General features: G+C 38.8%; 3 long non-coding RNA genes across 3 annotated transcripts; 2 read left to right on the forward strand and 1 right to left on the reverse strand.

Annotated features, from left to right (window-relative positions):
• Nucleotides 1-372: 372 nt before the first annotated feature.
• Nucleotides 373-1489, forward strand: LOC139634842 (uncharacterized). Its single transcript, XR_011694085.1, has 3 exons — nucleotides 373-1021; nucleotides 1194-1267; nucleotides 1384-1489. It is a non-coding gene; the product is annotated as an uncharacterized lncRNA (long non-coding RNA).
• A 142-nt stretch (nucleotides 1490-1631) lies between these two features.
• LOC139635568 (uncharacterized) lies at nucleotides 1632-6497 on the forward strand. Its single transcript, XR_011694255.1, has 2 exons — nucleotides 1632-5521; nucleotides 5572-6497. It is a non-coding gene; the product is annotated as an uncharacterized lncRNA (long non-coding RNA).
• An 11521-nt stretch (nucleotides 6498-18018) lies between these two features.
• On the reverse strand, nucleotides 18019-24512 carry LOC139635338 (uncharacterized). The gene is made up of 3 exons (XR_011694178.1): nucleotides 23139-24512; nucleotides 18856-18949; nucleotides 18019-18276 (listed from the first exon to the last, which is right to left on the reverse strand). It is a non-coding gene; the product is annotated as an uncharacterized lncRNA (long non-coding RNA).
• Between the last annotated feature and the right edge of the window lie 333 nt (nucleotides 24513-24845).

The following is a 24845-nucleotide window of genomic DNA, read 5'->3' on the forward strand; positions in this document are numbered from 1 at the left end:
AGGTTCTGTGCAGATGTATGTGCACCCTCCAATTTGTTGGACTTGCACCAGTCAAATGTGGCCACTACTAAAGGCACCAACTGCGCACATGCTCCTCCATGCAGACGCCATCATAACATCATAACAACTACACATATGTGTATACATAGGCATAATGTTAGGGTAAGGGGCTGTCCACACAAAGATAGGAGTGTGTGTGTGTGTGTGTGTGTGTGTGTGTGTGCGTGCGTCAGGAGTCAGTGCAACGTGAAAAAATGTGCAAAAACGTAACATGGTGCAAAAAAGCACCGATTTAGGCCTAAATTTCCATCAGCTGTGCATAGCTAGCACCAATGGAATCTTGTTCTTTTTCGTACCAATTTGTATGTGTTCTATAATTTCATAAAAGGCAAATTAAAAAAAGAGAGAGTAAGCTTCAATGTTTGAGTTCAGTTTCAACCACATGTGGCGATGTGGTCGTTGACACTTTGTATGTGTCCCAGTTCAGGGTCCGCATCCTTCGGAGGCCTCATGTGAAGACTGATTGTGTCACAGCAGCACTGAGTGGATCCTATCCCAAGATTGCCAGACATGCCAGTGAAAAGCAAACAACCCTGACACAGAGCTGCGTATGCTGTTAATTTTGTAAATTAAATGTATTACAGTTTTCTTGACTCGCAATATAGACATTGTCCTAAACTTGCATTTCCAGGACTACAGTTTCCTTTTTGTCTAGCCACACAAGTTCTACTGATTGACACAAGTGTTCTGCATTAAGGCTAATGAAGTGATGTTCTCTCAGCCCTTTGTTCTGCTGCCACGACACTACACAGCAACTTCAGCCAGCCTAGCTAGTACTCGCTAGCATACAGCTCCTGTGCCTTACAGTTATGATTGTTATTGATAACGGTAATGTTAGTGTGGTGTGTACTTGTCTAGGTTTGCTTACAGTACCTACAGTTTTAGTGTAGATATTAACTAGTTATGTAGCTACTTAGATAATGACATTAAAGTGCGTCCAATTAGCCCATCTGAAGCCTGGGTAAGAATGGCTGCTGTCAATGGTTGTACATATATCCTGTCTTATAACAGTCTTATGTTACTGTACTTGTAAGTATGCACTTGTTCACCACACCATGTCTTTGCTGCAACACATTACTGTAACTATTGTTATGGTGACTAATGTTATTATTTCCATGTTGTGTTTAAATAAGCACTAGGTTTGGCCTTCTGGGAGAGGCAACAGACCAGCCCTAAGGCAGCATAGTGTCCTGACCTCTATCAGAGGGTAAAGTATATCAAAACATGTATCTATTACTTATTATAGCCTGCCATTCAGTCTGCTGCAAACGCCCTGCAGTCACACTTGGCCTATCGCACAATTAACTTTGTTTCTCCTTTCAGTTAACTAAATCACACTTTGGTGGATCACAGTCTATCTCACTGAAGCCCATTGTAGCGGCAAGCCATTCTCCACCTCCATCCCCTGTGAGGACCCCGTGCCCTTCTGTGAACACCAGTCTGGCTGCAGCCTCTGTGAGTACACAATCTATTCATTGCTCTGGCTCTGTTTTAACTCATCTTGAGTGGTGTCTTCATTATGCTGTTAACTAATGCTTCTTGTTGTCTAAACAGGATGAGTCTGGAGGAAATCAGTCAACCTCTGCTGAAGCTACAGCTTCATTCTGGTTGTCGGGTGAGATGAGCAAGAACCAGTGCAAACACACTGAATTTCCACTTTTACCTCCTGGAAGGCCCGGACAGGTGGAACCAGGGTTGGGGGACTGCAATGGTGACCAGCGAGCTGTCATCTCTCCTGACCTGCTCCAGGTATATGGCCTGCTGTCAACACCTCCTCTCTGTGGAGGCTGTTCCAAATGAGCAGTGGTTAGAGGACAGTAAAACTAGACAATATGGCTAGACCGCATGTGGTCAATGTGTGAAATTGAGGACATAGTTGAAAACTGTTGTGGAAGTGCTGTAAATATCTGACATCACTGTGTCCTATTCTCTCCTATTCACTGTGTTCACATTTTCAATATTTTTATACAGCTAAATTCCAAATAATGTTCACATTAACATGTTTTCTGTTCATGTTGTCAGTCAACGGAACAAGTATGAAATAGTGACTGAAATGTGGCCCATTAAAACTACATGTTAACTTCCGAGCCATTTCCAAGGTGCTGCCAAAATCACCAAAAACACAAGTTAAAGACAAAAGACTATGCTGTGTTTTCGGCTACATTTTTTAAAAACTGTAAAACCATCGTTACGAGTGAAAGTCAGAAGTGACAGAATATCTTTCTTATTTTGTCTCTCACACAGTGTGCAGCCTCCATTTGGGATCCACATTAGTTTTCAACCTCTGTATTTCTTCAAAAAGCAACAGGGGCCTTTATTTAACTCAACTGCAGAAGGTAACAGGTCTTTATTTGAGGCAGGCTTATATTTGAGGCAGGTCTTTATTTCTAATTCCTCATATACAGTACCATTCAAAGGTTTGGACATATATTTTGATTACTTTCGACGTTGTAGAACAAATAATGAAGGCATCAGAACTATGAATTAACACATATGGAATTATGTAGTAAAGTGTTTAAAAACAAATAAAATATGTTTCATATTTTAGATTCTTATAAGTAGCCACCATTTACCTTCATGACAGCTTTGCACAATATTGGCATTATCTTAACAGCTTCATGAGGTAGTCCCCATAGAAAGTTAATTACAATATTTTTTAATCCATTTGAAACCCAAAGCACCCAAAATATAATTTATTTTAGACAGCAACAAGGAATTAACAACAATTACTTTCCCTTTCAATCTTAACTCTCTTAAGAAGTTTATTGAGTTTTTTATTTTATGTATGACTCCAGTCCATGTCCATCTTTTTGACAAATGTTGCCAATGGCTCTGCAGAAATACTATAAGGCCGCATCCTTGCTGTACAGATCTTTCTAATGGAAATGCGACTAGCTGTGAGGTAAACTAGTTCATGGCTACAAGAGTCCAGGTTAGTTGTAACACCACTACACATATAGACGAATGCATATGTACACACACAATCACACACTAATTATGTTAAAAAGATATTTAAGTGTTGAATAAAACCCTTTCAGTAACAACTTTTTGTCATAATCCTTCAGGTTACATTTCACCCCAGGATATGTTCCAACCAACCTGGACTATGGGCTGAACTGTTAACTAAACCATACATTTTCTGTTTGTGCTGCAGAGATTACATCTACACCATTTAATGGCAGACATATGTAACTAGTTTGTGTCATATTTTGAATGTGCTGGCTTAAAAAAATGTTGCAGCTATCCTTGGTCACACATTGTCAGATTACAATCTCATCTCCCAAAATGCATTTTAATTCAGTTTTTAAAAAATGAAGTTTTAATTAAGTGTAAGTGAGGTAATAAGCGTCTATTGCACTGCACTCCGCATGTCTATCTGTACCCAGGTAGCTGCAGGGAGTGGTAAACCAAGCTTGCCAAGTCAGATGCAGTATAAGGACTGAGGTGTCAGCACTATGGCTACAAGAGATAGTCCTACCTTGCCATCTGCTGCCACTACGGTAATCCACGCAAAATTAATTGTCTCTGTCCATGTCAAAGTCATGTCAGTTCAGTTCAACAGTAAATTAAAATGTGAGGCAAATCCATGTTACTGCTGATAAAGGAATCATGAAGCTTATTCAGTTATGTTGTCACAATAAAAGCTTTTAAATTAAATGTAAATTACACTACTATCATCACGCATTTTCATGTTGGTTTACAATGTTCTGCGTTCTGAACATTAAAGGAGGCCCAACATGCTCTAAAACAAAATTAGTTTGAAATAATGTACTGTACTATATTAAGGAGTCAGCTCTCAGTCATAGCAAAAAAAATTAGGGTATTACAACCAAAGGTGCAGCTCGCAGAGCCCCTAGAGGTCATAACCAGATGTGCCTCCACCAAACCAAAACCCAGCCATAAAAAAAATGTTTTTGCTTATTCATAGAGGTAACAGGAGGAAGGAAATGTATTTCTCCCTGTTTGAGGTGGTCTCCAGGAAGCTTCATGTAGCTAGTCACAAATTGCGATTAAAGCATTAACTTTCTGACCGTTGTGACAGTCAATGATCACAGTTTTCTTGTTAAAGCTGTCCTGGTCTTTGTCAGGGTTGCCCATCCCAGGTTTGTCTCTAGAGGGAGACAGATACCCTTTGACTGTATCATAAAAGTGTGATCACAGGCAGTATAGCTAATTGAAGCTGAATAAAGCCACAGTGGATGAGTCAGATGCTGTTTGAGACTGGAACATTTATAGACTTATGTATTACAGTAGTAATAAGATAATCTGGGTCACATCCATCCATGTTAATTTAAACACAAAGATAGTGTTGGGGGGAAATGGAAAATAGATCTCTGTATGTATCCTAGAAAAAACGAGTTGGAGGACGCCATGATGAAAAAATAGTGTCCACGGCATTATCATTTTGCACAGATTTTTTGCTTTCTCATTTATGCCTATGAAGTCAAACTGAGATTTCCTATAAAAACAAGTGTAAAGTGTAATTCAGTGATACATTAGAAAAAGTTGTACTTTTGATGGCTGTATTCAATATAGAAATGAACAACTATAATTGTGGTGGCACATTGTGTTTGTCTATACCAGAGCTATTCAACTCTTTTGCTCAGGGGGGCCGGACATTTCTCTGAGCTATTCTCATTATGTAGGTTGAAAACTTTGCCACATTGCAAAAGTAGCCTAATCATTAACTAAGAAAGAAAATAAATAGGCCCCCTTTAAGTAATCAGACCAAGTGGTGAACTTGATTTTCTGTGCAATACAAGCTGTGATATTAACAAAAGTAAACACATTCTACAACATGAAAAGACTTAACCACGCATTTGAACAATTAGTTCTCTCTATTGTCACTAAGAGCAGGGTCTGTATGTGTGTGTGTGTGTGTGTGTGTGTGTGTGTGTGTGTGTATGTGTGCACTGCATGGTGCTCCAGCTTGTGAGACAGAGCTGCCCCAACCGTTCACACTCACACTCACAGGCTCAGAGAGAGAGAGGCCTCTCTTCTGCGCTGGGAACAGCGAAAATGTGTGAACTTTTATGTTGCAATAATTAATAGGAAATGTATTTTCTTAATTTCTCTCATAGGCTACAGAGAGCAGAACCTGTGGTTTAGAGGATTTATTGTGGCAAAAATCTCAGTAAATCACATAATTTACTTGTAATTTAACAATTGATTGGGTAGGCTGGGTTGAGCTACATTGACAGGCCAGAGTTGGACCGCAGGCCACCAGATAAATAGGCCTGGTCTCTACTAAATGAATGAGATGATGATCAGATTACATTTTATGACCAATTAATGCACAAAACCAGCTAATTTCTTTCAATTTTATAATTGCTAAATAAAACTATCACTGTAAGTAGTTCAGTATTAATATAATAAAAGTTTTCATTACATTTAAATGCAATGGGAAAAACAAGTGCACATGTGTGTTCTTGTACTTCTATCTTTGAAAGGACTTGTTTGAGTTTTAGACCTTAGAAGTGAGTAAATTTTGCGTAAGTGAAGCTCTTTGAGGTTTGAGACTTGTTTTTAGGGTTCAGGCTAGGATTAAGCTGGGGTAAGGGGCTGGGAATGCATTGTGTCAACATATGTCCTCACAAGAATAGACCTACAAGAATGTGTGTGTGTGTGTGTGTGTGTGTGTGTGTGTGTGTGTGTGAGATGTCATTCTGTGATGTCATTATGACGTGTAATTCTACGTTCTGACCATCAAAGCCACTTTAGAACATTAGAATGTGTACATATACTGGACAAACCAGTTGGCAGACACACAGTGGATCTGGTTGGGTTGGAGAGACATTTCAGAGATGTTCCTTGTGGTTGAAGTGTTTTCTTAACTTTCTCATACCCATAGTTTCTTGAGACAGAAAGATTTCTGGAAGAGGAAGAATATGCCTGCATAATAGTTGTTTGACACAGGTAACTGTCGTCTTGTCAGACCATAGAAAACGTTTTTGACAAGTGTACAACAATGCAAAAAAGAGGAGGGACAGGAAGAAAACAAAAAGGAGTCACTGTACTTTGAAGTGCTCTGAAAATTGGTTTCAGAAAACTGCTGGAAAATCCTGGATATAAATTCTGAAAGGTAAGGATCGACGTGCTTTCATTTTGTTACTGTTTTATGGTTAGAGCTATGTTGCTCACTGTAATGTTATGTGATAGTGTGTGTTCTGAAGGAATATATATTACATTGTTATATTAGTAACACCTTAAACATTTATTCATTTGGCAGATGCTTTTATGCAAAGCGACTTCAAAGTGGGGGACATTAGAAATGTTTTACTGAACTGCTTTTATGTTTCCTCACATTAGGTTTTATATTCTCTCTGATCCATAGAGAAAGACTGAGCTGCATTGCAAGATTGATAATCTAGATCTAAATCTAGATCTAGTCAATGCAAACTTATCTTAGGTTGGCTGAGTGACAAGTCTGTACCATTGCAACTACATAAGTAAATAGCAAAGCTTGTCAACACAGCTACATAACCTCTTGACATGATGTTATTATGACTGGCTTTGTGTTGGGTGTGACACATGCATGAGTTGTGTATGTACAGTGAGTTGATATGTTTGTGATGGCAGATTATGCTAGTGAAACTAATACTTTTTTGACATGCTGTGGTATCTCAGAAACAGACTTTATTATATTTAAAGGGAAAAGGAGCTTCAAATCATGTGTGACTTAATAGAGCTTTTTAGAGTAATGTTGACTGGAAGTGACAAAAGTGCAGTCAAAGTACAGCTAACATAGCCATATTAATGAGATTCTACCTTCAAGCATGACTGCTTAAAGCCTTGGAAGAAAGCTCTTTTGTATAATGTTCCCAAGTATTTCTGCAATCTGATTTAAAAGTTTTTTGTGAATTTTTTTGTTGTTCACTTGAGGGTGGCATAAACACAGTTGCCCCCTCATGCGTGAAAAAAGAACTCAACTGTGCATTTCTTCCTAAGTATTTCTCCAAGTTCATCTTTTGAAGTTTTTTCCTACTCACTTTAAGTTGGTGTGAAACCAATTTCTTCTTTTGCGATATGACCGTTTGTGTTTATATTACTGTCAACAAACTGCAATGTCTTGGAAGAGGGCTGCTCTTGTGTAATCTTCCCAAGGATTTCTCCAAATCTGTCTGAAAGATTTTTTGGAGTTTTTTCCTGCTCACCAATTTATTGTTTTCAGAAATCACCATGTGTATTTTTTTTATTTTCAAGACACCGCAATGCCTTGGAAGAGGGCTCCTCTTGTGTCATCTTCCCAAGGATTTCTCCAATCCAACCTGAAAGGCTGTTTGGAGTTTTTTCCTGCTCACTTGAGGGTGGTGTCAAACCAATTTATTGTTTTGAGAAATCACAATGTGTATTTTTTTAAATTTCTTTTTAATGCCTTGGAAGAGAGCTCCTCTTCTGTAATCGTCCCAAGGATTTCTCCAAACCTGTCTGAAAGGCTTTTTGGAGTTTTTTCGTGCTCACCAATTTGTTGTTTTGAGGAATCACCATGTGTATTTTTTTTCCTGTCAAGACACCGCAATGCCTTGGGAGAGGGCTCCTCTTGTGTAATCTTCCCAAGGATTTCTCCAATCCAACCTGAAAGGCTGTTTGGAGTTTGTTCCTGCTCACTTGAGGGTGGTGTGAAACCCATTTATTTTTTTGAGAAATCACCATGTGTATTTTTTTACTTTCACAACATCACAATGTCTTGGAAGAGGGCTCCTCTTGTGTAATCTTCCCAAGGATTTCTCCAAATCTGTCTGAAAGATTTTTTGTAGTTTTTTTTCCTGCTCACCAATTTATTGTTTTCAGAAATCACAATGTGTATTTTTTTTACTTTCAAGACACCACAATGCCTTGGAAGAGGGCTCCTCTTGTGTAATTCTCCCAAGGATTTCTCCAATCCAACATGAAAGGCTGTTTGGAGTTTTTTCCTCGTCACTTGAGAGTGGTGTGAAACCCATTTATTGTTTTGAGAAATCACCATGTGTATTTTTTTACTTTCACGACACTGCAATGTCTTGGAAGAGGGCTCCTCTTGTGTAATCTTCCCAAGGATTTCTCCAAATCTGTCTGAAAGATTTTTTGGAGTTTGTTCCTGATCACCATTTTATTGTTTTGAGAAATCACCATGTGTATTTTTTTATTTTCAAGACACCACAATGCCTTGGGAGAGGGCTCCTCTTGTGTAATCCTCCCAAGGATTTCTCCAATCCAACCTGAAAGGCTGTTTGGAGTTTTTTCCTCGTCACTTGAGGGTGGTGTGAAACCCATTTATTGTTTTGAGAAATCACCATGTGTATTTTTTTACTTTCACGACACTGCAATGTCTTGGAAGAGGGCTCCTCTTGTGTAATCTTCCCAAGGATTTCTCCAAATCTGTCTGAAAGAATTTTTGTAGTTTTTTTTCCTGCTCACCAATTTATTGTTTTGAGAAATCACCATGTGTATTTTTTTTACTTTCACGACACTGCAATGTCTTGGAAGAGTGCTCCTCTTGTGTAATCTTCCCAAGGATTTCTCCAATCCAACCTGAAAGGCTGTTTGGAGTTTTTTCCTGCTCACTTGAGGGTGGTGTCAAACCAATTTATTGTTTTGAGAAATCACAATGTGTATTTTTTTAAATTTCTTTTTAATGCCTTGGAAGAGGGCTCCTCTTGTGTAATCTTCCCAAGGATTTCTCCAAATCTGTCTGAAAGATTTTTTGGAGTTTTTTCCTGCTCACCAATTTATTGTTTTCAGAAATCACCATGTGTATTTTTTTTACTTTCAAGACATCGGAGTGCCTTGGAAGAGGGCTCCTCTTGTGTAATCTTCCCAAGGATTTCTCCAAATCTCTCTGAAAGATGTTTTGGAGTTTGTTCCTGATCACCATTTTATTGTTTTGAGAAATCACCATGTGTATTTTTTTTATTTTCAAGACACCGCAATGCCTTGGGAGAGGGCTCCTCTTGTGTCATCTTCCCAAGGATTTCTCCAATCCAACCTGAAAGGCTGTTTGGCGTTTTTTCCTACTCACTTGAGGGTGGTGTGAAACCCATTTATTGTTTTGAGAAATCACCATGTGTATTTTTTTTCCTGTCAAGACACCGCAATGCCTTGGGAGAGGGCTCCTCTTGTGTAATCTTCCCAAGGATTTCTCCAATCCAACCTGAAAGGCTGTTTGGAGTTTTTTCCTGCTCACTTGAGGGTGGTGTGAAACCCATTTATTGTTTTGAGAAATCACAATGTGTATTTTTTTAAATTTCTTTTTAATGCCTTGGAAGAGAGCTCCTCTTCTGTAATCGTCCCAAGGATTTCTCCAAACCTGTCTGAAAGGCTTTTTGGAGTTTTTTCGTGCTCACCAATTTGTTGTTTTGAGGAATCACCATGTGTATTTTTTTTACTGTCAAGACACCGCAATGCCTTGGGAGAGGGCTCCTCTTGTGTAATCTTCCCAAGGATTTCTCCAATCCAACCTGAAAGGCTGTTTGGAGTTTTTTCCTGCTCACTTGAGGGTGGTGTGAAACCCATTTATTTTTTTGAGAAATCACCATGTGTATTTTTTTACTTTCACGACATCACAATGTCTTGGAAGAGGGCTCCTCTTGTGTAATCTTCCCAAGGATTTCTCCAAATCTGTCTGAAAGATTTTTTGGAGTTTGTTCCTGATCACCATTTTATTGTTTTGAGAAATCACCATGTGTATTTTTTTACTTTCACGACACTGCAATGTCTTGGAAGAGGGCTCCTCTTGTGTAATCTTCCCAAGGATTTTTCCAAATCTCTCTGAAAGATTTTCTGGAGTTTTTTCCTGCTCACCAATTTATTGTTTTCAGAAATCACCATGTGTTTTTTTTTTTTACTTTCAAGACACCGCAATGCCTTGGAAGAGGGCTCCTCTTGTGTAATCCTCCCAAGGATTTTTCCAAATCTGTCTGAAAGATTTTTTGGAGTTTTTTTCTGCTCACCAATTTATTGTTTTCATAAATCACCATGTGTATTCTTTTACTTTCACGACACCGCAATGTCTTGGAAGAGGGCTCCTCTTGTGTGATCTTCCCAAGGATTTCTCCAATCCAACCTGAAAGGCTGTTTGGAGTTTTTTCCTACTCACTTGAGGGTGGTGTCAAACCAATTTATCGTTTTCAGAAATCACCATGTGTATTTTTTTAAATTTCTTTTTAATGCCTTGGAAGAGGGCTCCTCTTGTGTAATCTTCCCAAGGATTTCTCCAAACCTGTCTGAAAGGCTTTCTGGAGTTTTTTCGTGCTCACCAATTTGTTGTTTTGAGGAATCACCATGTGTATTTTTTTTACTGTCAAGACACCGCAATGTCTTTGAAGACGGCTCCTCTTGTGTGATCTTTCCAAGGATTTCTCCAATCCAACCTGAAAGGCTGTTTGGAGTTTTTTCCTCGTCACTTGAGGGTGGTGTGAAACCCATTTATTGTTTTGAGAAATCACCATGTGTATTTTTTTACTTTCACGACACTGCAATGTCTTGGAAGAGGGCTCCTCTTGTGTAATCTTCCCAAGGATTTCTCCAAACCTGTCTGAAAGGCTTTCTGGAGTTTTTTCGTGCTCACCAATTTGTTGTTTTGAGGAATCACCATGTGTATTTTTTTTACTGTCAAGACACCACAATGTCTTTGAAGACGGCTCCTCTTGTGTGATCTTTCCAAGGATTTCTCCAATCCAACCTGAAAGGCTGTTTGGAGTTTTTTCCTCGTCACTTGAGGGTGGTGTCAAACCCATTTATTGTTTTGAGAAATCACCATGTGTATTTTTTTACTTTCACGACACTGCAATGTCTTGGAAGAGGGCTCCTCTTGTGTAATCTTCCCAAGGATTTTTCCAAATCTCTCTGAAAGATTTTTTGTAGTTTTTTTTCCTGCTCACCAATTTATTGTTTTCAGAAATCACCATGTGTATTTTTTTTTTACTTTCAAGACACCGCAATGCCTTGGAAGAGGGCTCCTCTTGTGTAATCCTCCCAAGGATTTTTCCAAATCTGTCTGAAAGATTTTTTGGAGTTTTTTTCTGCTCACCAATTTATTGTTTTCATAAATCACCATGTGTATTCTTTTACTTTCACGACACGGCAATGTCTTGGGAGAGGGCTCCTCTTGTGTGATCTTCCCAAGGATTTCTCCAATCCAACCTGAAAGGCTGTTTGGAGTTTTTTCCTCGTCACTTGAGGGTGGTGTGAAACCCATTTATTGTTTTGAGAAATCACCATGTGTATTTTTTTACTTTCACGACACTGCAATGTCTTGGAAGAGGGCTCCTCTTGTGTAATCTTCCCAAGGATTTCTCCAAATCTGTCTGAAAGAATTTTTGTAGTTTTTTTTCCTGCTCACCAATTTATTGTTTTGAGAAATCACCATGTGTATTTTTTTTACTTTCACGACACTGCAATGTCTTGGAAGAGTGCTCCTCTTGTGTAATCTTCCCAAGGATTTCTCCAATCCAACCTGAAAGGCTGTTTGGAGTTTTTTCCTGCTCACTTGAGGGTGGTGTCAAACCAATTTATTGTTTTGAGAAATCACAATGTGTATTTTTTTAAATTTCTTTTTAATGCCTTGGAAGAGGGCTCCTCTTGTGTAATCTTCCCAAGGATTTCTCCAAATCTGTCTGAACGATTTTTTGGAGTTTTTTCCTGCTCACCAATTTATTGTTTTCAGAAATCACCATGTGTATTTTTTTTACTTTCAAGACATCGGAGTGCCTTGGAAGAGGGCTCCTCTTGTGTAATCTTCCCAAGGATTTCTCCAAATCTCTCTGAAAGATGTTTTGGAGTTTGTTCCTGATCACCATTTTATTGTTTTGAGAAATCACCATGTGTATTTTTTTTATTTTCAAGACACCGCAATGCCTTGGGAGAGGGCTCCTCTTGTGTCATCTTCCCAAGGATTTCTCCAATCCAACCTGAAAGGCTGTTTGGCGTTTTTTCCTACTCACTTGAGGGTGGTGTGAAACCCATTTATTGTTTTGAGAAATCACCATGTGTATTTTTTTTCCTGTCAAGACACCGCAATGCCTTGGGAGAGGGCTCCTCTTGTGTAATCTTCCCAAGGATTTCTCCAATCCAACCTGAAAGGCTGTTTGGAGTTTTTTCCTGCTCACTTGAGGGTGGTGTGAAACCCATTTATTGTTTTGAGAAATCACAATGTGTATTTTTTTAAATTTCTTTTTAATGCCTTGGAAGAGAGCTCCTCTTCTGTAATCGTCCCAAGGATTTCTCCAAACCTGTCTGAAAGGCTTTTTGGAGTTTTTTCGTGCTCACCAATTTGTTGTTTTGAGGAATCACCATGTGTATTTTTTTTACTGTCAAGACACCGCAATGCCTTGGGAGAGGGCTCCTCTTGTGTAATCTTCCCAAGGATTTCTCCAATCCAACCTGAAAGGCTGTTTGGAGTTTTTTCCTGCTCACTTGAGGGTGGTGTGAAACCCATTTATTTTTTTGAGAAATCACCATGTGTATTTTTTTACTTTCACGACATCACAATGTCTTGGAAGAGGGCTCCTCTTGTGTAATCTTCCCAAGGATTTCTCCAAATCTGTCTGAAAGATTTTTTGGAGTTTGTTCCTGATCACCATTTTATTGTTTTGAGAAATCACCATGTGTATTTTTTTACTTTCACGACACTGCAATGTCTTGGAAGAGGGCTCCTCTTGTGTAATCTTCCCAAGGATTTTTCCAAATCTCTCTGAAAGATTTTCTGGAGTTTTTTCCTGCTCACCAATTTATTGTTTTCAGAAATCACCATGTGTTTTTTTTTTTTACTTTCAAGACACCGCAATGCCTTGGAAGAGGGCTCCTCTTGTGTAATCCTCCCAAGGATTTTTCCAAATCTGTCTGAAAGATTTTTTGGAGTTTTTTTCTGCTCACCAATTTATTGTTTTCATAAATCACCATGTGTATTCTTTTACTTTCACGACACCGCAATGTCTTGGAAGAGGGCTCCTCTTGTGTGATCTTCCCAAGGATTTCTCCAATCCAACCTGAAAGGCTGTTTGGAGTTTTTTCCTACTCACTTGAGGGTGGTGTCAAACCAATTTATCGTTTTCAGAAATCACCATGTGTATTTTTTTAAATTTCTTTTTAATGCCTTGGAAGAGGGCTCCTCTTGTGTAATCTTCCCAAGGATTTCTCCAAACCTGTCTGAAAGGCTTTCTGGAGTTTTTTCGTGCTCACCAATTTGTTGTTTTGAGGAATCACCATGTGTATTTTTTTTACTGTCAAGACACCACAATGTCTTTGAAGACGGCTCCTCTTGTGTGATCTTTCCAAGGATTTCTCCAATCCAACCTGAAAGGCTGTTTGGAGTTTTTTCCTCGTCACTTGAGGGTGGTGTCAAACCCATTTATTGTTTTGAGAAATCACCATGTGTATTTTTTTACTTTCACGACACTGCAATGTCTTGGAAGAGGGCTCCTCTTGTGTAATCTTCCCAAGGATTTTTCCAAATCTCTCTGAAAGATTTTTTGTAGTTTTTTTTCCTGCTCACCAATTTATTGTTTTCAGAAATCACCATGTGTATTTTTTTTTTACTTTCAAGACACCGCAATGCCTTGGAAGAGGGCTCCTCTTGTGTAATCCTCCCAAGGATTTTTCCAAATCTGTCTGAAAGATTTTTTGGAGTTTTTTTCTGCTCACCAATTTATTGTTTTCATAAATCACCATGTGTATTCTTTTACTTTCACGACACCGCAATGTCTTGGGAGAGGGCTCCTCTTGTGTGATCTTCCCAAGGATTTCTCCAATCCAACCTGAAAGGCTGTTTGGAGTTTTTTCCTGCTCACTTGAGGGTGGTGTCAAACCAATTTATTGTTTTGAGAAATCACCATGTGTATTTTTTTTTTACTTTCAAGACACCGCAATGCCTTGGAAGAGGGCTCCTCTTGTGTAATCCTCCCAAGGATTTTTCCAAATCTGTCTGAAAGATTTTTTGGAGTTTTTTTCTGCTCACCAATTTATTGTTTTCATAAATCACCATGTGTATTCTTTTACTTTCACGACACCGCAATGTCTTGGAAGAGGGCTCCTCTTGTGTGATCTTCCCAAGGATTTCTCCAATCCAACCTGAAAGGCTGTTTGGAGTTTTTTCCTACTCACTTGAGGGTGGTGTCAAACCAATTTATCGTTTTCAGAAATCACCATGTGTATTTTTTTAAATTTCTTTTTAATGCCTTGGAAGAGGGCTCCTCTTGTGTAATCTTCCCAAGGATTTCTCCAAACCTGTCTGAAAGGCTTTCTGGAGTTTTTTCGTGCTCACCAATTTGTTGTTTTGAGGAATCACCATGTGTATTTTTTTTACTGTCAAGACACCGCAATGTCTTTGAAGACGGCTCCTCTTGTGTGATCTTTCCAAGGATTTCTCCAATCCAACCTGAAAGGCTGTTTGGAGTTTTTTCCTCGTCACTTGAGGGTGGTGTGAAACCCATTTATTGTTTTGAGAAATCACCATGTGTATTTTTTTACTTTCACGACACTGCAATGTCTTGGAAGAGGGCTCCTCTTGTGTAATCTTCCCAAGGATTTCTCCAAACCTGTCTGAAAGGCTTTCTGGAGTTTTTTCGTGCTCACCAATTTGTTGTTTTGAGGAATCACCATGTGTATTTTTTTTACTGTCAAGACACCACAATGTCTTTGAAGACGGCTCCTCTTGTGTGATCTTTCCAAGGATTTCTCCAATCCAACCTGAAAGGCTGTTTGGAGTTTTTTCCTCGTCACTTGAGGGTGGTGTCAAACCCATTTATTGTTTTGAGAAATCACCATGTGTATTTTTTTACTTTCACGACACTGCAATGTCTTGGAAGAGGGCTCCTCTTGTGTAATCTTCCCAAGGATTTTTCCAAATCTCTCTGAAAGATTTTTTGTAGTTTTTTTTCCTGCTCACCAATTTATTGTTTTCAGAAATCACCATGTGTATTTTTTTTTTACTTTCAAGACACCGCAATGCCTTGGGAGAGGGCTCCTCTTGTGTAATCCTCCCAAGGATTTCTCCAATCCAACCTGAAAGGCTGTTTGGAGTTTTTTCCTCGTCACTTGAGGGTGGTGTGAAACCCATTTATTGTTTTGAGAAATCACCATGTGTATTTTTTTACTTTCACGACACTGCAATGTCTTGGAAGAGGGCTCCTCTTGTGTAATCTTCCCAAGGATTTCTCCAAATCTGTCTGAAAGATTTTTTGTAGTTTTTTTTCCTGCTCACCAATTTATTGTTTTGAGAAATCACCATGTGTATTTTTTTTATTTTCAAGACACCGCAATGCCTTGGAAGAGGGCTCCTCTTGTGTGATCTTCCCAAGGATTTCTCCAATCCAACCTGAAAGGCTGTTTGGAGTTTTTTCCTGCTCACTTGAGGGTGGTGTCAAACCAATTTATTGTTTTGAGAAATCACAATGTGTATTTTTTTAAATTTCTTTTTAATGCCTTGGAAGAGGGCTCCTCTTGTGTAATCTTCCCAAGGATTTCTCCAAATCTGTCTGAAAGATTTTTTGGAGTTTTTTCCTGCTCACCAATTTATTGTTTTCAGAAATCACCATGTGTATTTTTTTTACTTTCAAGACATCGGAGTGCCTTGGAAGAGGGCTCCTCTTGTGTAATCTTCCCAAGGATTTCTCCAAATCTCTCTGAAAGATGTTTTGGAGTTTGTTCCTGATCACCATTTTATTGTTTTGAGAAATCACCATGTGTATTTTTTTTATTTTCAAGACACCGCAATGCCTTGGGAGAGGGCTCCTCTTGTGTCATCTTCCCAAGGATTTCTCCAATCCAACCTGAAAGGCTGTTTGGCGTTTTTTCCTACTCACTTAAGGGTGGTGTGAAACCCATTTATTGTTTTGAGAAATCACCATGTGTATTTTTTTTCCTGTCAAGACACCGCAATGACTTGGGAGAGGGCTCCTCTTGTGTAATCTTCCCAAGGATTTCTCCAATCCAACCTGAAAGGCTGTTTGGAGTTTTTTCCTGCTCACTTGAGGGTGGTGTGAAACCCATTTATTGTTTTGAGAAATCACCATGTGTATTTTTTTACTTTCACGACACTGCAATGTCTTGGAAGAGGGCTCCTCTTGTGTAATCTTCCCAAGGATTTCTCCAAATCTCTCTGAAAGATTTTCTGGAGTTTTTTCCTGCTCACCAATTTATTGTTTTCAGAAATCACCATGTGTATTTTTTTTTTACTTTCAAGACACCGCAATGCCTTGGAAGAGGGCTCCTCTTGTGTAATCCTCCCAAGGATTTTTCCAAATCTGTCTGAAAGATTTTTTGGAGTTTTTTTCTGCTCACCAATTTATTGTTTTCATAAATCACCATGTGTATTCTTTTACTTTCACTACACCGCAATGTCTTGGAAGAGGGCTCCTCTTGTGTGATCTTCCCAAGGATTTCTCCAATCCAACCTGAAAGGCTGTTTGGAGTTTTTTCCTACTCACTTGAGGGTGGTGTCAAACCAATTTATCGTTTTCAGAAATCACCATGTGTATTTTTTTAAATTTCTTTTTAATGCCTTGGAAGAGGGCTCCTCTTGTGTAATCTTCCCAAGGATTTCTCCAAATCTGTCTGAAAGGCTTTCTGGAGTTTTTTCGTGCTCACCAATTTGTTGTTTTGAGAAATCACCATGTGTATTTTTTTTACTGTCAAGACACCGCAATGTCTTTGAAGACGGCTCCTCTTGTGTAATCTTCCCAAGGATTTCTCCAAATCTCTCTGAAAGATGTTTTGGAGTTTGTTCCTGATCACCATTTTATTGTTTTGAGAAATCACCATGTGTATTTTTTTTATTTTCAAGACACCGCAATGCCTTGGGAGAGGGCTCCTCTTGTGTCATCTTCCCAAGGATTTCTCCAATCCAACCTGAAAGGCTGTTTGGCGTTTTTTCCTACTCACTTAAGGGTGGTGTGAAACCCATTTATTGTTTTGAGAAATCACCATGTGTATTTTTTTTCCTGTCAAGACACCGCAATGCCTTGGGAGAGGGCTCCTCTTGTGTAATCTTCCCAAGGATTTCTCCAATCCAACCTGAAAGGCTGTTTGGAGTTTTTTCCTGCTCACTTGAGGGTGGTGTGAAACCCATTTATTGTTTTGAGAAATCACCATGTGTATTTTTTTACTTTCACGACACTGCAATGTCTTGGAAGAGGGCTCCTCTTGTGTAATCTTCCCAAGGATTTCTCCAAATCTCTCTGAAAGATTTTCTGGAGTTTTTTCCTGCTCACCAATTTATTGTTTTCAGAAATCACCATGTGTATTTTTTTTTTACTTTCAAGACACCGCAATGCCTTGGAAGAGGGCTCCTCTTGTGTAATCCTCCCAAGGATTTTTCCAAATCTGTCTGAAAGATTTTTTGGAGTTTTTTTCTGCTCACCAATTTATTGTTTTCATAAATCACCATGTGTATTCTTTTACTTTCACTACACCGCAATGTCTTGGAAGAGGGCTCCTCTTGTGTGATCTTCCCAAGGATTTCTCCAATCCAACCTGAAAGGCTGTTTGGAGTTTTTTCCTACTCACTTGAGGGTGGTGTCAAACCAATTTATCGTTTTCAGAAATCACCATGTGTATTTTTTTTAATTTCTTTTTAATGCCTTGGAAGAGGGCTCCTCTTGTGTAATCTTCCCAAGGATTTCTCCAAACCTGTCTGAAAGGCTTTCTGGAGTTTTTTCGTGCTCACCAATTTGTTGTTTTGAGAAATCACCATGTGTATTTTTTTTACTGTCAAGACACCGCAATGTCTTTGAAGACGGCTCCTCTTGTGTGATCTTTCCAAGGATTTCTCCAATCCAACCTGAAAGGCTGTTTGGAGTTTTTTCCTCGTCACTTGAGGGTGGTGTGAAACCCATTTATTGTTTTGAGAAATCACCATGTGTATTTTTTTACTTTCACGACACTGCAATGTCTTGGAAGAGGGCTCCTCTTGTGTAATCTTCCCAAGGATTTTTCCAAATCTGTCTGAAAGATTTTTTGTAGTTTTTTTTCCTGCTCACCAATTTATTGTTTTGAGAAATCACAATATGTGTTTTTTTCTACTTTCAAGAAAACGGAGTGCCTTGGAAGAGGGCTCCTCTTGTGTAATCTTCCCAAGGATTTCTCCAGATTTGTCTGAAAGATTTTTTGGAGTTTTTTCCTGCTCACCAATTTATTGTTTTGAGAAATCACCATGTGTATTTTTTTTATTTTCAAGACACCGCAATGCCTTGGGAGAGGGCTCCTCTTGTGTCATCTTCCCAAGGATTTCTCCAATCCAACCTGAAAGGCTGTTTGGAGTTTTTTCCTGCTCACTTGAGGGTGGTGTCAAACCAATTTATTGTTTTGAGAAATCACAATGTGTATTTTTTTAAATTTCTTTTTAATGCCTTGGAAGAGAGCTCCTCTTGTGTAATCTTCCCAAGGATTTCTCCAAATCTGTCTGAAAGATTTTTTGGAGTTCGTTCCTGATCACCATTTTATTGTTTTGAGAAATCACCATGTGTATTTTTTTTATTTTCAAGGGCTCCTCTTGTGTAATCTTCCCAAGGATTTTTCCAAATCTGTCTGAAAGATTTTTTGGAGTTTTTTCCTGCTCACCAATTTATTGTTTTGAGAAATCACCATGTGAATTTATTTTACTTTCAAGACATCGGAGTGCCTTGGAAGAGGGCTCCTCTTGTGTAATCTTCCCAAGGATTTCTCCAAATCTGTCTGAAAGATGTTTTGGAGTTTGTTCCTGATCACCATTTTATTGTTTTGAGAAATCACCATGTGTATTTTTTTTATTGTCAAGACACCGCAATGCCTTGGGAGAGGGCTCCTCTTGTGTGATCTTTCCAAGGATTTCTCCAATCCAACCTGAAAGGCTGTTTGGCGTTTTTTCCTACTCACTTGAGGGTGGTGTCAAACCAATTTATCGTTTTGAGAAACCCCAATATGTTTTTTTTTTCTACTTTCAAGAAACCGGAGTGCCTTGGAAGAGGTCTCCTCTTGTGTAATCTTCCCAAGGATTTCTCCAAATCTGTCTGAAAGATTTTTTGTAGTTTTTTTTCCTGCTCACCAATTTATTGTTTTGAGAAATCACCATGTGTACTTTTTTTATTTTCAAGACACCGCAATGCCTTGGAAGAGGGCTCCTCTTGTGTGATCCTCCCAAGGATTTCTCCAATCCAACCTGAAAGGCTGTTTGGAGTTTTTTCCTGCTCACTTGAGGGTGGTGTCAAACCAATTTATTGTTTTGAGAAATCACAATGTGTATTTTTTTAAATTTCTTTTTAATGCCTTGGAAGAGAGCTCCTCTTCTGTAATCGTCCCAAGGATTTCTCCAAACCTGTCTGAAAGGCTTTTTGGAGTTTTTTCGTGCTCACCAATTTGTTGTTTTGAGGAATCACCATGTGTATTTTTTTTACTGTCAAGACACCGCAATGCCTTGGGAGAGGGCTCCTCTTGTGTAATCTTCCCAAGGATTTCTCCAATCCAACCTGAAAGGCTGTTTGGAGTTTTTTCCTGCTCACTTGAGGGTGGTGTCAAACCCATTTATTTTTTTGAGAAATCACCATGTGTATTTTTTTACTTTCACAACATCACAATGTCTTGGAAGAGGGCTCCTCTTGTGTAATCTTCCCAAGGATTTTTCCAAATCTGTCTGAAAGATTTTTTGTAGTTTTTTTTTCTGCTCACCAATTTATTGTTTTCAGAAATCACAATGTGTATTTTTTTTACTTTCAAGACACCACAATGCCTTGGGAGAGGGCTCCTCTTGTGTAATCCTCCCAAGGATTTCTCCAATCCAACCTGAAAGGCTGTTTGGAGTTTTTTCCTCGTCACTTGAGGGTGGTGTGAAACCCATTTATTGTTTTGAGAAATCACCATGTGTATTTATTTACTTTCACGACACTGCAATGTCTTGGAAGAGGGCTCCTCTTGTGTAATCTTCCCAAGGATTTTTCCAAATCTGTCTGAAAGATTTTTTGGAGTTTGTTCCTGCTCACCATTTTATTGTTTTGAGAAATCACCATGTGTATTTTTTTTATTTTCAAGACACCGCAATACCTTGGGAGAGGGCTCCTCTTGTGTCATCTTCCCAAGGATTTCTCCAATCCAACCTGAAAGGCTGTTTGGAGTTTTTTCCTGCTCACTTGAGGGTGGTGTGAAACCCATTTATTGTTTTGAGAAATCACCATGTGTATTTTTTTACTTTCACGACACTGCAATGTCTTGGAAGAGGGCTCCTCTTGTGTAATCTTCCCAAGGATTTTTCCAAATCTGTCTGAAAGATTTTTTGTAGTTTTTTTTCCTGCTCACCAATTTATTGTTTTGAGAAATCACCATGTGTATTTTTTTTCCTGTCAAGACACCGCAATGTCTTTGAAGACGGCTCCTCTTGTGTGATCTTTCCAAGGATTTCTCCAATCCAACCTGAAAGGCTGTTTGGAGTTTTTTCCTCGTCACTTGAGGGTGGTGTGAAACCCATTTATTGTTTTGAGAAATCACCATGTGTATTTTTTTACTTTCACGACACTGCAATGTCTTGGAAGAGGGCTCCTCTTGTGTAATCTTCCCAAGGATTTTTCCAAATCTCTCTGAAAGATTTTCTGGAGTTTTTTCCTGCTCACCAATTTATTGTTTTCAGAAATCACCATGTGTATTTTTTTTTTACTTTCAAGACACCGCAATGCCTTGGAAGAGGGCTCCTCTTGTGTAATCCTCCCAAGGATTTTTCCAAATCTGTCTGAAAGATTTTTTGGAGTTTTTTTCTGCTCACCAATTTATTGTTTTCATAAATCACCATGTGTATTCTTTTACTTTCACGACACCGCAATGTCTTGGGAGAGGGCTCCTCTTGTGTCATCTTCCCAAGGATTTCTCCAATCCAACCTGAAAGGCTGTTTGGAGTTTTTTCCTGCTCACTTGAGGGTGGTGTGAAACCCATTTATTGTTTTGAGAAATCACCATGTGTATTTTTTTACTTTCACGACACTGCAATGTCTTGGAAGAGGGCTCCTCTTGTGTGATCTTTCCAAGGATTTCTCTAATCCAACCTGAAAGGCTGTTTGGAGTTTTTTCCTGCTCACTTGAGGGTGGTGTCAAACCAATTTATTGTTTTGAGAAATCACAATGTGTATTTTTTTAAATTTCTTTTTAATGCCTTGGAAGAGAGCTCCTCTTCTGTAATCGTCCCAAGGATTTCTCCAAACCTGTCTGAAAGGCTTTTTGGAGTTTTTTCGTGCTCACCAATTTGTTGTTTTGAGGAATCACCATGTGTATTTTTTTTCCTGTCAAGACACCGCAATGCCTTGGGAGAGGGCTCCTCTTGTGTAATCTTCCCAAGGATTTCTCCAATCCAACCTGAAAGGCTGTTTGGAGTTTTTTCCTGCTCACTTGAGGGTGGTGTGAAACCCATTTATTTTTTTGAGAAATCACCATGTGTATTTTTTTACTTTCACAACATCACAATGTCTTGGAAGAGGGCTCCTCTTGTGTAATCTTCCCAAGGATTTCTCCAAATCTGTCTGAAAGATTTTTTGTAGTTTTTTTTCCTGCTCACCAATTTATTGTTTTCAAAAATCACAATGTGTATTTTTTTTACTTTCAAGACACCACAATGCCTTGGAAGAGGGCTCCTCTTGTGTAATTCTCCCAAGGATTTCTCCAATCCAACATGAAAGGCTGTTTGGAGTTTTTTCCTCGTCACTTGAGGGTGGTGTCAAACCAATTTATCGTTTTCAGAAATCACCATGTGTATTTTTTTAAATTTCTTTTTAATGCCTTGGAAGAGGGCTCCTCTTGTGTAATCTTCCCAAGGATTTCTCCAAACCTGTCTGAAAGGCTTTCTGGAGTTTTTTCGTGCTCACCAATTTGTTGTTTTGAGGAATCACCATGTGTATTTTTTTTACTGTCAAGACACCGCAATGTCTTTGAAGACGGCTCCTCTTGTGTGATTTTTCCAAGGATTTCTCCAATCCAACCTGAAAGGCTGTTTGGAGTTTTTTCCTCGTCACTTGAGGGTGGTGTGAAACCCATTTATTGTTTTGAGAAATCACCATGTGTATTTTTTTACTTTCACGACACTGCAATGTCTTGGAAGAGGGCTCCTCTTGTGTAATCTTCCCAAGGATTTTTCCAAATCTCTTTGAAAGATTTTCTGGAGTTTTTTCCTGCTCACCAATTTATTGCTTTCAGAAATCACCATGTGTATTTTTTTTTTACTTTCAAGACACCGCAATGCCTTGGAAGAGGGCTCCTCTTGTGTAATCCTCCCAAGGATTTTTCCAAATCTGTCTGAAAGATTTTTTGGAGTTTTTTTCTGCTCACCAATTTATTGTTTTCATAAATCACCATGTGTATTCCTTTACTTTCACGACACCGCAATGTCTTGGGAGAGGGCTCCTCTTGTGTCATCTTCCCAAGGATTTCTCCAATCCAACCTGAAAGGCTGTTTGGAGTTTTTTCCTGCTCACTTGAGGGTGGTGTGAAACCCATTTATTGTTTTGAGAAATCACCATGTGTATTTTTTTACTTTCACGACACTGCAATGTCTTGGAAGAGGGCTCCTCTTGTGTGATCTTTCCAAGGATTTCTCTAATCCAACCTGAAAGGCTGTTTGGAGTTTTTTCCTGCTCACTTGAGGGTGGTGTCAAACCAATTTATTGTTTTGAGAAATCACAATGTGTATTTTTTTTAAATTTCTTTTTAATGCCTTGGAAGAGAGCTCCTCTTCTGTAATCGTCCCAAGGATTTCTCCAAACCTGTCTGAAAGGCTTTTTGGAGTTTTTTCGTGCTCACCAATTTGTTGTTTTGAGGAATCACCATGTGTATTTTTTTTACTGTCAAGACACCGCAATGCCTTGGGAGAGGGCTCCTCTTGTGTAATCTTCCCAAGGATTTCTCCAATCCAACCTGAAAGGCTGTTTGGAGTTTTTTCCTGCTCACTTGAGGGTGGTGTGAAACCCATTTATTTTTTTGAGAAATCACCATGTGTATTTTTTTACTTTCACGACATCACAATGTCTTGGAAGAGGGCTCCTCTTGTGTAATCTTCCCAAGGATTTTTCCAAATCTGTCTGAAAGATTTTTTGTAGTTTTTTTTCCTGCTCACCAATTTATTGTTTTGAGAAATCACAATATGTGTTTTTTTCTACTTTCAAGAAAACGGAGTGCCTTGGAAGAGGGCTCCTCTTGTGTAATCTTCCCAAGGATTTCTCCAGATTTGTCTGAAAGATTTTTTGGAGTTTTTTCCTGCTCACCAATTTATTGTTTTGAGAAATCACCATGTGTATTTTTTTTATTTTCAAGACACCGCAATGCCTTGGGAGAGGGCTCCTCTTGTGTCATCTTCCCAAGGATTTCTCCAATCCAACCTGAAAGGCTGTTTGGAGTTTTTTCCTGCTCACTTGAGGGTGGTGTCAAACCAATTTATTGTTTTGAGAAATCACAATGTGTATTTTTTTAAATTTCTTTTTAATGCCTTGGAAGAGAGCTCCTCTTGTGTAATCTTCCCAAGGATTTCTCCAAATCTGTCTGAAAGATTTTTTGGAGTTCGTTCCTGATCACCATTTTATTGTTTTGAGAAATCACCATGTGTATTTTTTTTATTTTCAAGGGCTCCTCTTGTGTAATCTTCCCAAGGATTTTTCCAAATCTGTCTGAAAGATTTTTTGGAGTTTTTTCCTGCTCACCAATTTATTGTTTTGAGAAATCACCATGTGAATTTATTTTACTTTCAAGACATCGGAGTGCCTTGGAAGAGGGCTCCTCTTGTGTAATCTTCCCAAGGATTTCTCCAAATCTGTCTGAAAGATGTTTTGGAGTTTGTTCCTGATCACCATTTTATTGTTTTGAGAAATCACCATGTGTATTTTTTTTATTGTCAAGACACCGCAATGCCTTGGGAGAGGGCTCCTCTTGTGTGATCTTTCCAAGGATTTCTCCAATCCAACCTGAAAGGCTGTTTGGCGTTTTTTCCTACTCACTTGAGGGTGGTGTCAAACCAATTTATCGTTTTGAGAAACCCCAATATGTGTTTTTTTTCTACTTTCAAGAAACCGGAGTGCCTTGGAAGAGGTCTCCTCTTGTGTAATCTTCCCAAGGATTTCTCCAAATCTGTCTGAAAGATTTTTTGTAGTTTTTTTTCCTGCTCACCAATTTATTGTTTTGAGAAATCACCATGTGTACTTTTTTTATTTTCAAGACACCGCAATGCCTTGGAAGAGGGCTCCTCTTGTGTGATCCTCCCAAGGATTTCTCCAATCCAACCTGAAAGGCTGTTTGGAGTTTTTTCCTGCTCACTTGAGGGTGGTGTCAAACCAATTTATTGTTTTGAGAAATCACAATGTGTATTTTTTTAAATTTCTTTTTAATGCCTTGGAAGAGAGCTCCTCTTCTGTAATCGTCCCAAGGATTTCTCCAAACCTGTCTGAAAGGCTTTTTGGAGTTTTTTCGTGCTCACCAATTTGTTGTTTTGAGGAATCACCATGTGTATTTTTTTTACTGTCAAGACACCGCAATGCCTTGGGAGAGGGCTCCTCTTGTGTAATCTTCCCAAGGATTTCTCCAATCCAACCTGAAAGGCTGTTTGGAGTTTTTTCCTGCTCACTTGAGGGTGGTGTCAAACCCATTTATTTTTTTGAGAAATCACCATGTGTATTTTTTTACTTTCACAACATCACAATGTCTTGGAAGAGGGCTCCTCTTGTGTAATCTTCCCAAGGATTTTTCCAAATCTGTCTGAAAGATTTTTTGTAGTTTTTTTTTCTGCTCACCAATTTATTGTTTTCAGAAATCACAATGTGTATTTTTTTTACTTTCAAGACACCACAATGCCTTGGGAGAGGGCTCCTCTTGTGTAA

This window comes from Trachinotus anak, unplaced genomic scaffold, assembly GCF_046630095.1.
Source record: "Trachinotus anak isolate AG129_WGS33_773 ecotype Australia unplaced genomic scaffold, CSIRO_AGI_Tana_v1 ptg000018l, whole genome shotgun sequence".
Taxonomy (NCBI): Eukaryota; Metazoa; Chordata; class Actinopteri; order Carangiformes; family Carangidae; genus Trachinotus; species Trachinotus anak.